Genomic DNA, 14,191 nt, shown 5'->3' with positions numbered 1-14,191 from the left:
ACTCCTGAAAGAATGGATACTGCGGAGGAAGTTTCATATCAGCGCACACTCCGCTGCAGAGTGAAAATCTCATTCTGGAAACATCCCCCAGGCTGTGGCTAAGCCATTTCTCCGCAATATCCTTTCGTTCAGGAGTGCTAGTTCTCCATGGTTCGCAGGAGAGCTTCTGTAAAGTTTGGAAGGTAGGAGACGAGGTACTGGCAGAAGTAAAGCTGTGGTTACAGGCCGTGAGTCGTGCTTCGGTAGCTCAGTTGGTAGAGCACTTGCCCGCGAAAGGCAAAGGTCCCGAGTTCGATTCTCGGTCGGGCACACAGTTTTAATCTGCCAGGAAGTTTTATAATTAACTGGTTAGAAGGCAAAAATCAAGGCAATATAATAAGGTGTGTAAACTACACAAAGACGTACTGCATCACAGGAAGAGTGAACAATCAGAACATTGGTGTACTTGCAATCCAGCATGGTTTATTAGAAATTGCGCCAAGCACACATATTCTTACTAGGGACGTTTTGGAGGCCAAACGTTGCCGATTTAATAGCAAAGTATTGCTATTTCCCCACACTGTGCAGCAAAGTGAAGCAAATATTGATAACTTACCTTATGTGTCAGAAAACTAAGAGAACAAAGCACAATACAAGGAACGTACTTCATCGAATAGTGCCAACCGATCCACTGTAAATCGCAGCAGTCGACGCCACTGGCCCACTACCCTTCGCAAGAGGAGGCGTAAAATACGTATTTCAGTATTTGACATATTTACAAAGTATTTAAAGCTTTATCCACAAAAGAGTTCCACTTCAACTACTACAGTGGGGATATTAGCAAAATGGCTCTGAGAACTATGGGACTTAACATCTGTGGTCATCAGTCCCCTAGAACTTAAAACTACTTAAATCTATCTAACGTAAGGACATCACACACATCCATGCCCGGGGCAGGATTCGAACCTGCGACCGTAGCGGTCACGCAGTTCCAGACTGAAGCGCTAGAACCGCACGGCCACACCAGCCGGCGCAAACAAGCAAATGATTTTATTCACAATGTAGAAAAACCAACATATTTGCTAACCAACAATCCAGCTTACTTCTAAAGCAGACAGTTAAAGCAGTCTCTACAAGATGAAGGTACAAAACATACACTCGTGGCAAATTTTAGTCCCGGTGCTAAACCTGTCAAGAGGTGCTTTAGCGATCTAAATAGTTTTATATGTACTTATGCTGCCAATCAACAGACCAAGTGGGTGGAGTACAGCTTATTGTTCGAAAACATTCATAACAATCTACCAAATGAGTCAACCACGTACACGCTGGACTAAGTCCTTCTGACCAATTCGCCTACCAACGAATGCTTACAAACACTTCCCATTATAACAAACGTAGTGACAGAAGAGGAGAGGTTGAGAAAGGTTTTCAGCTCGTTGTAATACCAGGCAAACCATCAGGAAAGGAAGTTTGACAAGAATTTGAAACAGGTGCATTCATAAGAGACTGGAGAATTAGTTATGGTGTGGAGTCATCGAAAAGCATTTAGTACTAAGAAAATAAATAAAAAGTGGCAACTGCTATATACAGGGCCACATCTAATTGTGGATATACCTAATGAAGTGTGCTATCTGCTAACACACCCTGAGACTAGAAAAATCCGTGGTTTATAGCCACAGAAAAACCTATAACCTTTCACTGGGCAAACCAATAACATTCCTATCAACAAATCCCTCAGTGAAAATTATAGATTGATAGGCAAGCATACTTTGAACGAATTTAGGTTAGTTAGATTATGTATTTTTGTGATTTATGTGTGATTTGTTCATTTTTGTGGATAAATTTACTTGCCTCATTTAGTGTGGAAGTGTGTGTATTGTTGCGTGAGTTGAATTGAATTTGTGCATCATGTACGTTCGTGAACTAACATATTAACAAATGAATTGTATGTACGTGTCCATAAATGACATACTAACACTGAACACAGTGCATGCACCCGAAAACTGTACCCATTAAAATTTTGATAATGCTCAGTCTGTGGACGGGATCGTTCGTATTTCTCATTTCAACGACAGTACAGCTTGATAGATTTAGCGTGAATACCAGCTAGAGGTACTTGTGACTGCACTCTCACGTGCAACGGAGCTGCAAGTGCGCAATCTACCTTAAGGTAATGATTCTGAGTTGAATGATAATGTTATGTACAACATTTTATGAACTCCCGGTATCAGAGTGGCCGACACTACATGAATAAGAGGACCTGGCTAAGATCGTGATAATTTTCTAACAGACATAGCATATTACTGACCAAATTACTTGTCGGTAAAACTGGCAAAAAATGTAAATCTATTGTATATGTAGTTATGTATATACTTTTAATGAAAAGGAGCAAATTTTGCTCAGTGTGCCTTTCATGTGAACTACTTCTCTGGACACTCACTTAGTGACATAAGGAAAAAAGCTACTCACACAGTACTAACTTTTAAGAAAGTAAGAGTGAAACAGACTATACAAGTTATAGCTAGTCAGAATTTTAAAAAGCTGTGAAAAACATTGATAAACAGATCCAAAGAGAAGCAGTAATAAAGTAAACGTAAATGCCGTCACATATGGTTGAACTTTAATAAGCAAAGGGCTATATTATTGTTGTAGATTCATTGAACTGTGAATAGCAATAAACAGTGGTGTTTATGGCAAGATAGTGAACCTATACATTGCACTTAAAACTGACTGGTTAAAATTCAGCCAACCACGAGCTAAAATCACAAACGAACGCTTTCAGCAGGGCAGGTGTTAACGAAACAGTGTAAATGTTCAAACGATGAATCTTGTATGGACGCCCACTCCTTACGCCCACTCCCACGAATCACTCCTTACGTTAATCTAATGAGTTGTGCGAAAAAGCCAAAATCCCAAGTGAACTAGCGTTATTGTCTGTTCTCGGCCAAAGTACTACAGACACATACAATTTTATTTATTTATTTTCCATTCGATATGCCAGATGCCTTACAGCGCTATACATATTCAGCACGCGAATCTTAATTAATATGCAAATGTTACAAAACATTATTTATCATAGATTTAGATATACATAGTTCAGTACTTACAGAAACATGTAGTGCATACATTTTCTAATATGTCAAAAAAATTAGCAGTTAGACAGGAACGCTCAAATTACAAAGCCAAGAAATTGCAGTCTGTGAGTCTATTCAGATCCGCTAGTGAACCGTCCCGAAAACCATGAATTTCATACTCGATTATGTGTGGTTATGCAGTAATCCTTGAAGCCATAATGTGTCGTATGCATCTAAGATCAATAAATACATACACAGTATTTCGCCGCAATCACAGTGAGGAACCACGGGCCACGTATGAGTGACAAAGTAAGGGGTCCTGACACTCGGGATACCAGTTACTTTGGAATATTGCTGGGCATCTCGGACATATTCTGAGTCGTGGTCACCTTTGTGCTCAGACGGCAAAGACTACCAAATCCACCGGTTAGTCCCTCAATTAGTGTGGGTTTAGGCCTCTTAGAGGTTTCCAGGACCAGACCTTTAGCTTACTCTCTGCACACATTTTTAGACTTGGAGAGATGAATTTAAGAACCGAGAAAGTTTTCCAGGTACAATGTCCCACGGTAAACACACTTAAATGAAAATAGGGAGTACGTACAATGTAGTATAAACGAAAGTGCTCTCGTGATATTGCATTTCGGTTGCAGCGGACCTGGGGATATCCAGCTCTTCTGTACAAACGATTTTGGAGAAACGAAAATGGCACCCCTTAAGCCGCACCTACACCAACAGCTATTTCGAAACGATTTTTCAAGTCAGGTATAGTTCTACAGTAGCCTTGTATATAAAACAGCCGTAAGTGCCGATTTTATGGGGATATGGATGATATTTGGCCAATGACGCCACTGTCAGCTGACGGAATTTACATTACAGGGGTCTTGCAAATCCTTGCGAGTTAACGACCACATCACACGCAAGCTCAGTGGGTTGTCCACGTATGTTGCTGCACTATAGGAGACCATATCATTGGATGAGTTTATTTGGCTCCCACACTAACTGCTCGGCTGTGTTTGTAATTCCTACACAATGAGCTGCAATTAGGGCGTCTCCTAGAACACATTCCACTTCAGTCATCGCTGAGGCCCTGGTTTCAACACCGTCATGATTGCGCTCCAGTGTCTTCATAAATATTTAAGAGGTGTGCATGCTTCAACCGAGAGGCGCTTACATCAATGCATCCAACAAGGAACACATGAGTTTGAACATACGTAATATGAATAATGCAATTGTAAAAATCTGTCAGTCTATGACACAGGTTTAAATGAACATCATATATGATATTCATTGTATTCATTGTTATTTTTTGTAAATCAAATATATGATAGCATTTATGTAATACTGCAATTGTGAAGCACAAATTGGTGCACTATGTGTCGTTAGTAAATGAGCTATCACATGTTGATGTATGAAGAAAAATTCGTGCACTCGGACTTAGCAGTGCGATTCCTCATATGTTGGCAGTATAAAAATGTCTGTCACAAAATTTCGTCCAGTCAAAATTTCGTGCTCTAAATGGACGTTACAGATTGGCAATATTGCAAAACGGTAATAAGAAGTACGGTAGCTGCTGCTGTCACCACCAGTGCAATGCCCTGCAGTTGGTGCAGTGCATAGTGTTTTGGGTTGGCATTCAGGAGGTCGAGGGTTCGATTCTGGGTCGAGGAATATCTGTCTTCATCAGCTAAAAGTAATTTGTGTGGTACGGTATCTGGAATCTTAATCGACATACACCGATTATAGTGGGTCCTCTACGAAATATTGGCAGTTACGTACTACGAATATCGAAATGGCAGTACAATCGTTTCATTGGTCAGCTTTTAAAAAGCCTTTTGCACGTCGCGGAAGCTAACTGATTCGCGCCAGTGCAGCTACCAGATTCCATACCTGTTTCCTGTTTACCTTGCTCCAATGGTCCAGTCGATATTCCTGAACTGGGCAAGAATAATAGTTGGTATTCATCGATGAGACCATTGGCGGAAGGGGCGGGATACATAAAAAACAAGTTTGGAATCTAGTAGATGCAATGGTGTGAAACAATTCGCGTCCACGACATGCAAAAGGTTTCTTTAAAAGCTGATCAACGAAAATGATTGCATTTCCATTCCTGTGTTCGTTATATGTAACTGCGAATGTTTTGAAGAAGACCCACGGCAGTCGCTGTATGACGAGTAAGACGCCTGATAACAGTACCATGCAGACTACTTTTAGGAAATGAAAACAAATAATACACGACCAAGAAACGAACCCTCGACCTCCTCCATACTAACAGAAAACGCTATCCGCTTCACCAACTGCACAGCTCTGCTGCTGTGTTGTGATGGAGGTAGTTACTGTACAAAGGATTACATTGTTACCAGATTACCGAACATTAACACCCGTTTACTGCCCGAAATTTGCGCGGACGAAATTTTGTATTTCCCCTATGTGAGGAATTCCTCTGCGAAGTCCGAGTGAGAGGCCGGGGTGGCCAAGCGGTTTTAGGCACTACAGTTTGGAACCGCACGACCCCTACGGTCGCAGGTTCGAATCCTGCCTTGGGCATGGATGTGTGTGCTGTCCTTAGGTTAGTTAGGTTTAAGTAGTTATAGGGGACTGATGATCTCAGATGTTGAGTCCCATAGTGCTCAGAACCATTTTTTTAAAGTCCGAGTGAGCGAATTTTTCGTTACACAAACGTGTTTGGTTGGTCCCTAGGCAGTAGCGTAGCTGAAGCGCAGTAGCCAGACACAGATTCATATACTCTGGGGACAGTGACTTCCAAGTAATTTCAACTTGTAAGTCGGCCAGGTGAATGTGGGGGATAAAGAGTTATAATCAGTAGACCGATTTGTGTATCAGCATTTTATTCATTCTCATTAAAGCCCGGACCAGAGTATAACCCACACTATTTGCGTGTACAATCTCATGGTGATTTGCCAACGCGCTAAATAGTTTAATGACGGAATTCTATCATATTATGCAGGACAGTAATTATATATATTTCACCGATAACATGCAGAACAGTAACAACACTTCTGGCCATTAAAATTGCTACAACAAGGAGATATGCAGATGATAAGCGTCTATTCATGGGACAAATATATTATACTGGAACTGACATGTGGTTAGCATATACAATGAGAAATCAGTGCCCAGATCAACCACCTATGGCAGTAAAAACGGCCTTCATACGCCTGGGCATTGAGTCAAACAGAGCGAGAATGGCGTGTTCAGGTACATCTGCCCATGCAGCTTCAACACGATACCACAGTTCATTAAGAGTAGTGACTGGCGTATTGTGACGGCCCAGTTGCTCTTCCACCATTAATCCGACGTTTTCAATTGGTGAGAGATTTGGAGAATATGCTGGCCAGGGCAACAGTAGAACATTTTATGTATCCTGGAAGGCACGTATAGTACCTGCAACATGCGGTCGTGCATTATCCTGCTGAAATGTGTTGTTTCGGAGGGATTGAGTGAAGGGTAGAGCCACGGGTCGTAACATATCCGAAATGTAACGTTCACTGTTCAAAGTGCCGTCAATGCGAACAAGAGGTGACGGAGACGTGTAACCAATGGCTGCCCATATCATCATGCAGGGTGATACATTAGTATCGCGATGACGAATACACACTTCCAATGTGCGTTCACCGCGATATGGCCAAACACGGATGCGAGTGCCATGATGCTGTAAACAGAACCTGGATTTATCTGAAAAAATGACGTTTTGCCATTCATGCATACAGGTTCGTCGTTGAGTACACCATCGCAGGCGTTCCTGTCTGTGATGTAGCGTTAAGGGTAACCACAGCCATGGTCGCAGAGCAGATAGTCCATGTTGCTGTAAACGTCGTCGAATTGTTCGAGCTGATGGTTGTTGTCTTGCACATGTCCCCATTTGTTGACTCAGAGATCGAGACGTGGCTGCACGATCCGTTACAGCCATTCGGATAAGATGCCTGTCATCTCAACTGCTAGTGATACGAGGCCTTTGGGATCCAGCAGGGTGTTCCATATTACCCTCCTGAACCCACTGATTTCATATTCTGCTGACAGTCATTGGACCTCGACCAAAGCGAGCAGCATTGTCGCGATAGGATAAACCGCAATCGTGATAGGCTACAATCCGACCTTTACCAAAGTCGGAAACGTGATGGTACGCATTTCTCCTTCTTACACGAGGCATCACAACAACGTTTTACCAGTCAATGCCATCCAACTGCTGTTTGTGTATGAAAAATCGGTTGGAAACTTTCATCATGTCAAGACGTTGTACGTGTCGCCACCAGCGCCAACCTAGTGTGAATGCTCTGAAAAGCTAATCATTTGCTTATCACAGCATCTTCTTCCTGTCGTTTAAATTAGGCTTCCGTAGCACGTTATATTCGTGGTGTATCAGTTTTCATGGACAGTAGTGTATACAGGGTGAGTCACCTAACGTTACAGCTGGATATATTTCGTAAACCACATCAAATACTGACGAACCGATTCTACAGATCGAACGTGAGGGGAAGGGGATAGTTTAATTGTTTAATACACACCATACAAAAATGCACGGAAGTATGTTTTTTAACAGAAACCTAGGTTTTTTTTAAAATCGAACCCTGTTAGTTTTTTTATCACATCTGAACATATAAACAAATACATAATCAGTGCCGTTTGCTGCATTGTAAAATGTTAATTACATCAGGAGATATTGTAACCTGAATTTGACGCTTGAGTACCACTCCTCCGTTGTTCGATCGTGTGTATCGGAGAGCACTGCAACATACATCGCGTTTCTACAGAATGATCTACCAACGTTGCTCCAAAATGTCCCACTGGAAACGCGTCGACGTATGTGGTCTCAGCATGATGGTGCATCAGCACATTCCGCAATTAACACTAGGCTGACCCTTGACAGGATGTTTGAAGGGAGTTTCATAGGACGTGGAGGACGTATAAATTGGCCAGCCCGTTCTCCTGATCTTACACCTCTGGACTTCTTTCTGTGGGTTACGTTAAAGGAGAATGTGTACCGTGATGTGCCTACAACCCCAGAGGATATGAAACAACGTATTGTGGCAGCCAGTGGCGACATTATACCAGATGTACTGCGGCGTGCACGACATTCATTACGCCAGAGATTGCAATTGTGTGCAGCAAATGATGGCCACGACATTGAACATCTATTGGCCCGACATGTCGGGACACACTCTATTCCACTCCGTAATTGAAAACGGAAACCATGTGTGTACGTGTACCTCACCCCTCATGGTAGTGTACAGTGCTCTCCGATACACACGATCGAACAGCGCAGGAGTGGTACTCAAGCGTCAACTTAAGGTTACAATATCTCCGGATGTAATTAACGTTTTACAAAGCAACAAAAGGCACTGATTACGTATTTGTTTATATCTTCAGGTGTGCTAACAAAACTAACGGGGTTCCATTTAAAGAAACTTAGCTTTGTTTTAAAAAACATACTTCCGTGCATTCTTGTATGGTTTGTACTAAACAATTACACTAGCCCCTCTCCTCACGTTCTGTCTGTGGAATCGGTTTCGTCAGTATTTGATGTGGTTTACGAAATATATCCAGCGGTAACGTTTGGTGACTCACCCTGCATACGAAACCAGTTAGCGTTTAATTTTAGCTTGTGTAAGTGGGCATATGCTGCATACTGCACAGTAGCGTAACGAACATAATATGGTTATAACTAAAGCAATGGGAAGTACAAGTGCAATGACGGTATCTCGTTCACAACGGTTCACGAATTGTAACATGTGTGGCATAATACGCCCACACCGATAGCAATGTCTATAGTGATACTATTCATTCGTGATTGATACAGGCTGATCATAGTTAATCTACTTGTTTAGAGGTGTTGTCCAGCAGTGGTGATACATTTGACTTTGTCGCCGAGTGGTACTCGTTCCGTTACCAGAGAACGTATAGCGGGTCTTTCTTGCTCTTATTTCTAACTGTCAAATTAATTTCAGGAACTGGTTGGGGGGGGGGGGGGGGGGGGGACGCAATGAAAACTATAATTTAGTGTTCACAGTCTGATGTACCCTTCTTTGCAAGAAAAACATAGAGCTGAACAGTGCTTTTGGTTCAAGAAAAATGTTATTAACATATCATGTAACTACAACTGTCGTAGCTGGTATTTTATCAAATTCCGCCGAAACGTGGCGCGTAGTTATGTGAGCTGTTGAACGAAACATCATCTTCTATGTCACGTTTTCATTTATTTCCAAAATTAACGAACTAAACTGGCTCTGTCTCTTAAACGTACGAATAACAGTCGATGATTTTGTAAACGTAGTGTAAGAGGTGCATGACTAAAGGATTTTTGCTAACCCACTCGAGCAGATGTAATTTCGATGGACTGCTCGCGTGCTGCCTGCGATATGTAAGCTATAAGAGAATCTTAGACCAGAGACCAGTGTTGGCTGCATTAAGAGCAGTGTTAGTAGGAGTAAGTAGTAGCTGGCAGTTGGCGGTTGGGGCCGGTCGTGCCTCAGCGTGGAAGCATAAGGTAAAACCAGCCGCGCTCATATGTAGTTTGTTAAAACTACATTTGTACTATTGTTATATCAATCGCATGTAAAAGTTAAAAAAAGTCTTTTACTAATAATCTTTCTTATAAAATTAACTTTTGACATTCATTCATGCGAATTTAAAGATTTTACTAATTTCATCAATCAATGGTCATCCTGATTATCGTAAATAAAAATATGCTGCGTCTTTTTATGCATGATAAATCTGGCGGCCAGCATTTTACTGGACTGTGCAGGAAAAATTTCTGATCGGAGCAGATGTATACGCGTTATCCGGCGACTTCATTGAGGGACGAATTTTCAATTTATTTAGAATGATCTCTCAGGGCCATGACGCGGCACTGCTTACGTCCACATTTACCAGTTTACATTCAAAGTCAGCTATTTATTGAATGGTTATTTGTGAGCCACAATTTTATTGAAAGATTAGTCACTTTTAATTATTGGTAGGTTACGGAAATTATCTGTTGGGAAGTTACACTGAATGATAAAGGATAATTGTTTCTTCTGTTGCGAGGTTACACTTGTCGACAACCCGCTAGGATCGTATTTTTTTTTTTTTTTTTGCGAATTTCTGAGAAGTAGTCAGTTACATATCTCCTCTTATTTACCTAATGTTAAACGTAGTTTGTATCTGGCGCGACGCTTTAGTAATTTGTCACTCCTTCTGTCACAGATCATCGACAATTTATTGCTCTTTATTATTATTGTATTTGTTCCATTTTGCTTTTTCTTTGACTTTGTGCCTATGTTTGACTTGCGAAAATGCCGCGAAAGAGTGCTAACAGTACATCACGATGCATAATGACTGAAAAAGCAGATTTGAATAATTTGACAGTCAATAGTAACGACACTTTGTTTCATAATGATAGTCCTCCAATTACAGATAATCTGTGCGTGCTGACCTCCAGTAATGATTCTAGTCTAAATGATGAGTAAACAAATTCAAATGTGCCCACACTAAATTTAACGACAATTGATGACGCGAAACGTTCCGCTACAATGCACGCTTCCTAGTTTCATACATCTGATTTCCAAAATTTACACAGTAAGCAGATAAATGTTTTTAGCGAAGATGAACAATGTACTCAAAATACGTCAGATTTGTTTGATTCCGATGTAGTGACCAATAGTGCTCGTCCAATTAGCAAACGTCTTCATGAATCAGACAATGACCAAATGGTTATTCAAAACGTGATGAATGTAGATACACTATCACACACTATAGAGAATAGAGTCGCTAATTTTGGCATGGATCAAGTTGTGGCATTATTGCAACCGCTTAAAGAAAAACACGACAACAATTTGAAACAAACTAATGAATCGAACAAACAACTTAATGAAAATCTCAAACAGTCAAATTAAAAACAAGGAAACACTGATATACAACTTAATGAAAGTTTCAAACACTCGAATGGAAACCACGACAGGTTGTTTAAACAAATTAATGAAAAACTTTACACCTCTATTGAACAGGTTACTGAACAGATTACAGCCGTTGCGGAGCTATGTAATGAACCTAAAAAACAATTACGTAAGGGAATTAAGGCTTGTGTCAGGAATAATAGTGAAGAGATACGCAATACACATGCTGCCACAATTAAATTACTTAGAGGTGAAATCAGTGCAGTCGCTAATCTATGTTCAGAAAACGCAACACAGTTATGCGACGAGTTTCAATTGATGTCAGCAGAACTTTCACGCACTCTGGATGTGAAAGTCGACAAGAAATTTGAACAACAGAACAGTCAAATTGACGAACGTTTTAATCACCAACTACAAAACAGTGAATCCCGTTTCCGTAAATTCATACAGGAACAGAACAAAGTAAAGAAACAAGTCACGGAAACAGTTTCTGCACAGAGACGGGAAGACAAAGGTAAGTTATTTACTAAAGCTAAGACATACGCAGACAACAACACTGCTACAGTATCAGACGAAATCAATACTATCAAACTGATGAACACAGTACTGCATGGTGAAACATACGATATAAAAATATAAACAAGCACCAATATTCAGACTTTGGAAAATAAATACACAGTAGACTTTCAGACAGTGACCAACAGATCTGAACAATTGGGATTAATACGGGATCCCGATGTCATTAAAGCAGACGTTAAGAAATTAAACAAAACCACACGTAAAATACAAAAACAAATTAATGTTTGTGACACTAAAAATGACGATCAGATAAAAGCACTGACTGAAAAAATTTATGAATTGTCCAGTCATATTGACATTATCGAAAATAACAATGACACCAAATCAGACGATACGTCACCAGTTTCATTAAATCAAACACCTGAATTCCAAAACATACACAATATCGGTGACATAGGTACGTCCAATAATACATGGCGTAGAAAACTGTCATCTTTACAGTAGGAAGAGATAGAAATGATGAATGTTTTAGCCTCCAACACGTGACAGCATATGCCACATTTGTCACACTCACACAGCCAGTATAACAGTAATTTACAAAGAGTACGTGACCTAGATTCCGAACAGACACAGACAAACAGACTATTATAATACCCTGCACATGTTCAGACAATCAGAGGCGATCATTTTGATTACAAGCCATTTCTGTCCGTTAGGAAATTTAAGGTATTTAAAAATGATAGAACACAGATTTACCCTTTGGATTGGATACAACAATTTAGTTTTGCTTTTCCACCAACGTGAATTTATTTGCAGTTTTTGGGAAGGTGAACCGGCAACTCGTATGAGACCGATCGCGAGATAATGTTATTCGGTAGAAGAATTTCGTAATGTTTTCAGTCAGCGTATTCGTCGAGGACGACACAGGGCGGAATCAAGGATCAGTTAATTAACTTATAGAATTATAATAACTCAAATTTTCCCACTGTCACACCATTTTTTTAACACATGGTACAACAAAACCAATTTTATGTAAGCCATACAGTGACTCAGCACTTATCCAATTACGTATTTCAAAATTACCACGAGCGTTGAGAGTATCACATTTAACAGGACAGTAAAATTAAAATATTTCGGCATTTAGGGATCTGTTATAGTTTTGGGAAGTTCAGCAATCAGACTATTCCTTCACAAACAAATTTTTTTCACATCTTAACCAAGGCCACAAGCAAACAGTAATTACAATCAGCCAGGCTATATTAATAGCAGAGATGATAGACGCTCCAGGAACGACAACTATCAGAATTTTAAAAACAGACAAATTTTTAAACAGCTGTATCCTCTTAATTATCAGCAACAGAAAACACATTTTGGCAACAATAGAGGTTTTTCCCCACATAGCAACGAAACCAGCCGGTTAGCTACCTAAGGTCAACCAATGTTTCGCTACCTACACGTATAGCGTCGGCTCCACCATATAGTAGCGCACAGCAACAAGGAAATCTCTACTTACAGAAGACGCATCACTCAGCTCCTATCGCAACACGCCGTATAATAATGACTACCATCACAGACGTAAAAGTAATGAGCTCAGGTTTCAGCTCACGTTTAATAACAATCGCTCTTACCAGTACCAGAATCATCCACAACCACAGATCATCATTCATGAACCAGACAGTCGATATCTTCCCGAACCTAATACGTCAGGGCGAAGTAAGAGAACAGTACAAATAGCTGAAAGGCCACGGCGTCCTTCCGCACGTCAGAAAGAATTTGACTAGATACAGTACAGGTTGCATCTTCCAGCAACATAAGCATTACTTTTGACACGTAGAATCTTGTTCGCGAAAATGTTATTACGTTTGACGACATCCGAGACACACTTTTGCATGAAAAACCAGTTATTTAAATAGCCATTTACCACCCAGTTATTGAAGTAAACATTGGATCATCCACATTTTCAGCAGTAATCGATTCTGTATCACCAACGTCAATTATTAATGAAGAAACTTTCAACGAATGTAACAAAGAGAGCTTTTTGGAATTAATTAACTTTTTCCGTAAATTTATTCATTACTCTGCTTTATACACACATAGATTATGTCAATTGACGGGTAAACACGCTATTTGGTCTTGGCATAGCCAAGCACAGTCTGAATTTGTTAATCTGAAACATGCCTTGTGGAATGCACCACATTTATCACACCGAGATCCTACCAAAAATTTTTCCATTGCCACCGACAATTCTAACACCGACTTCGGCCTACATAGTTTTCAGAAAATTGAAGAAGACGGTACTACAGTAATTAAAAACATCGCCTTTGCAAATCGAATTCTGTTACCTGCTGAACGCAATTATTCTGTTACAGAACGTGAAACATTATTTGTTGTATGGGCATTTACCAGATATAGGCATTTCAATATGGAAGACATACTACCGTTTACACTGATCATAGAGCTATACAGTTTTTAATTTCCGCTAAATTTACACATGACAGGTTGAGCAGATGGAAACAGGAATTTAATTTTACAATTGTTCACATTCCCGGTACACAAAATGTTGTAGTAGACGCACCATCCCGTTCACCCATCAACAATCAGCAAGAAATTGAAAAGAACTTCTGCCCAGCAAATTTTAGCTTCATGTATATTCAACAAGTTGCATTTGAAAATTACATTTCGTCGTCATTACGAGACATAGCACAAGAACAGAGCAAAGACAACGTATGG

At 40.3% G+C, this 14,191-nt stretch overlaps 1 non-coding gene across 1 annotated transcript; it reads left to right on the top strand.

Moving 5' to 3' along the window:
• The first annotated feature begins 235 nt into the window (after window positions 1–235).
• On the top strand, window positions 236–310 carry Trnas-cga (transfer RNA serine (anticodon CGA)). The gene has a single exon. It is a non-coding gene; the product is annotated as a tRNA-Ser (tRNA).
• The last annotated feature ends 13,881 nt before the right edge of the window (window positions 311–14,191 follow it).

The sequence above is a fragment of the Schistocerca gregaria genome, chromosome 3, assembly GCF_023897955.1.
Source record: "Schistocerca gregaria isolate iqSchGreg1 chromosome 3, iqSchGreg1.2, whole genome shotgun sequence".
In the NCBI taxonomy this organism is placed as follows: Eukaryota; Metazoa; Arthropoda; class Insecta; order Orthoptera; family Acrididae; genus Schistocerca; species Schistocerca gregaria.
The sequence above is the reverse complement of the archived record's forward strand: the minus strand, read 5'-3'. Positions and strand labels throughout refer to the sequence as shown.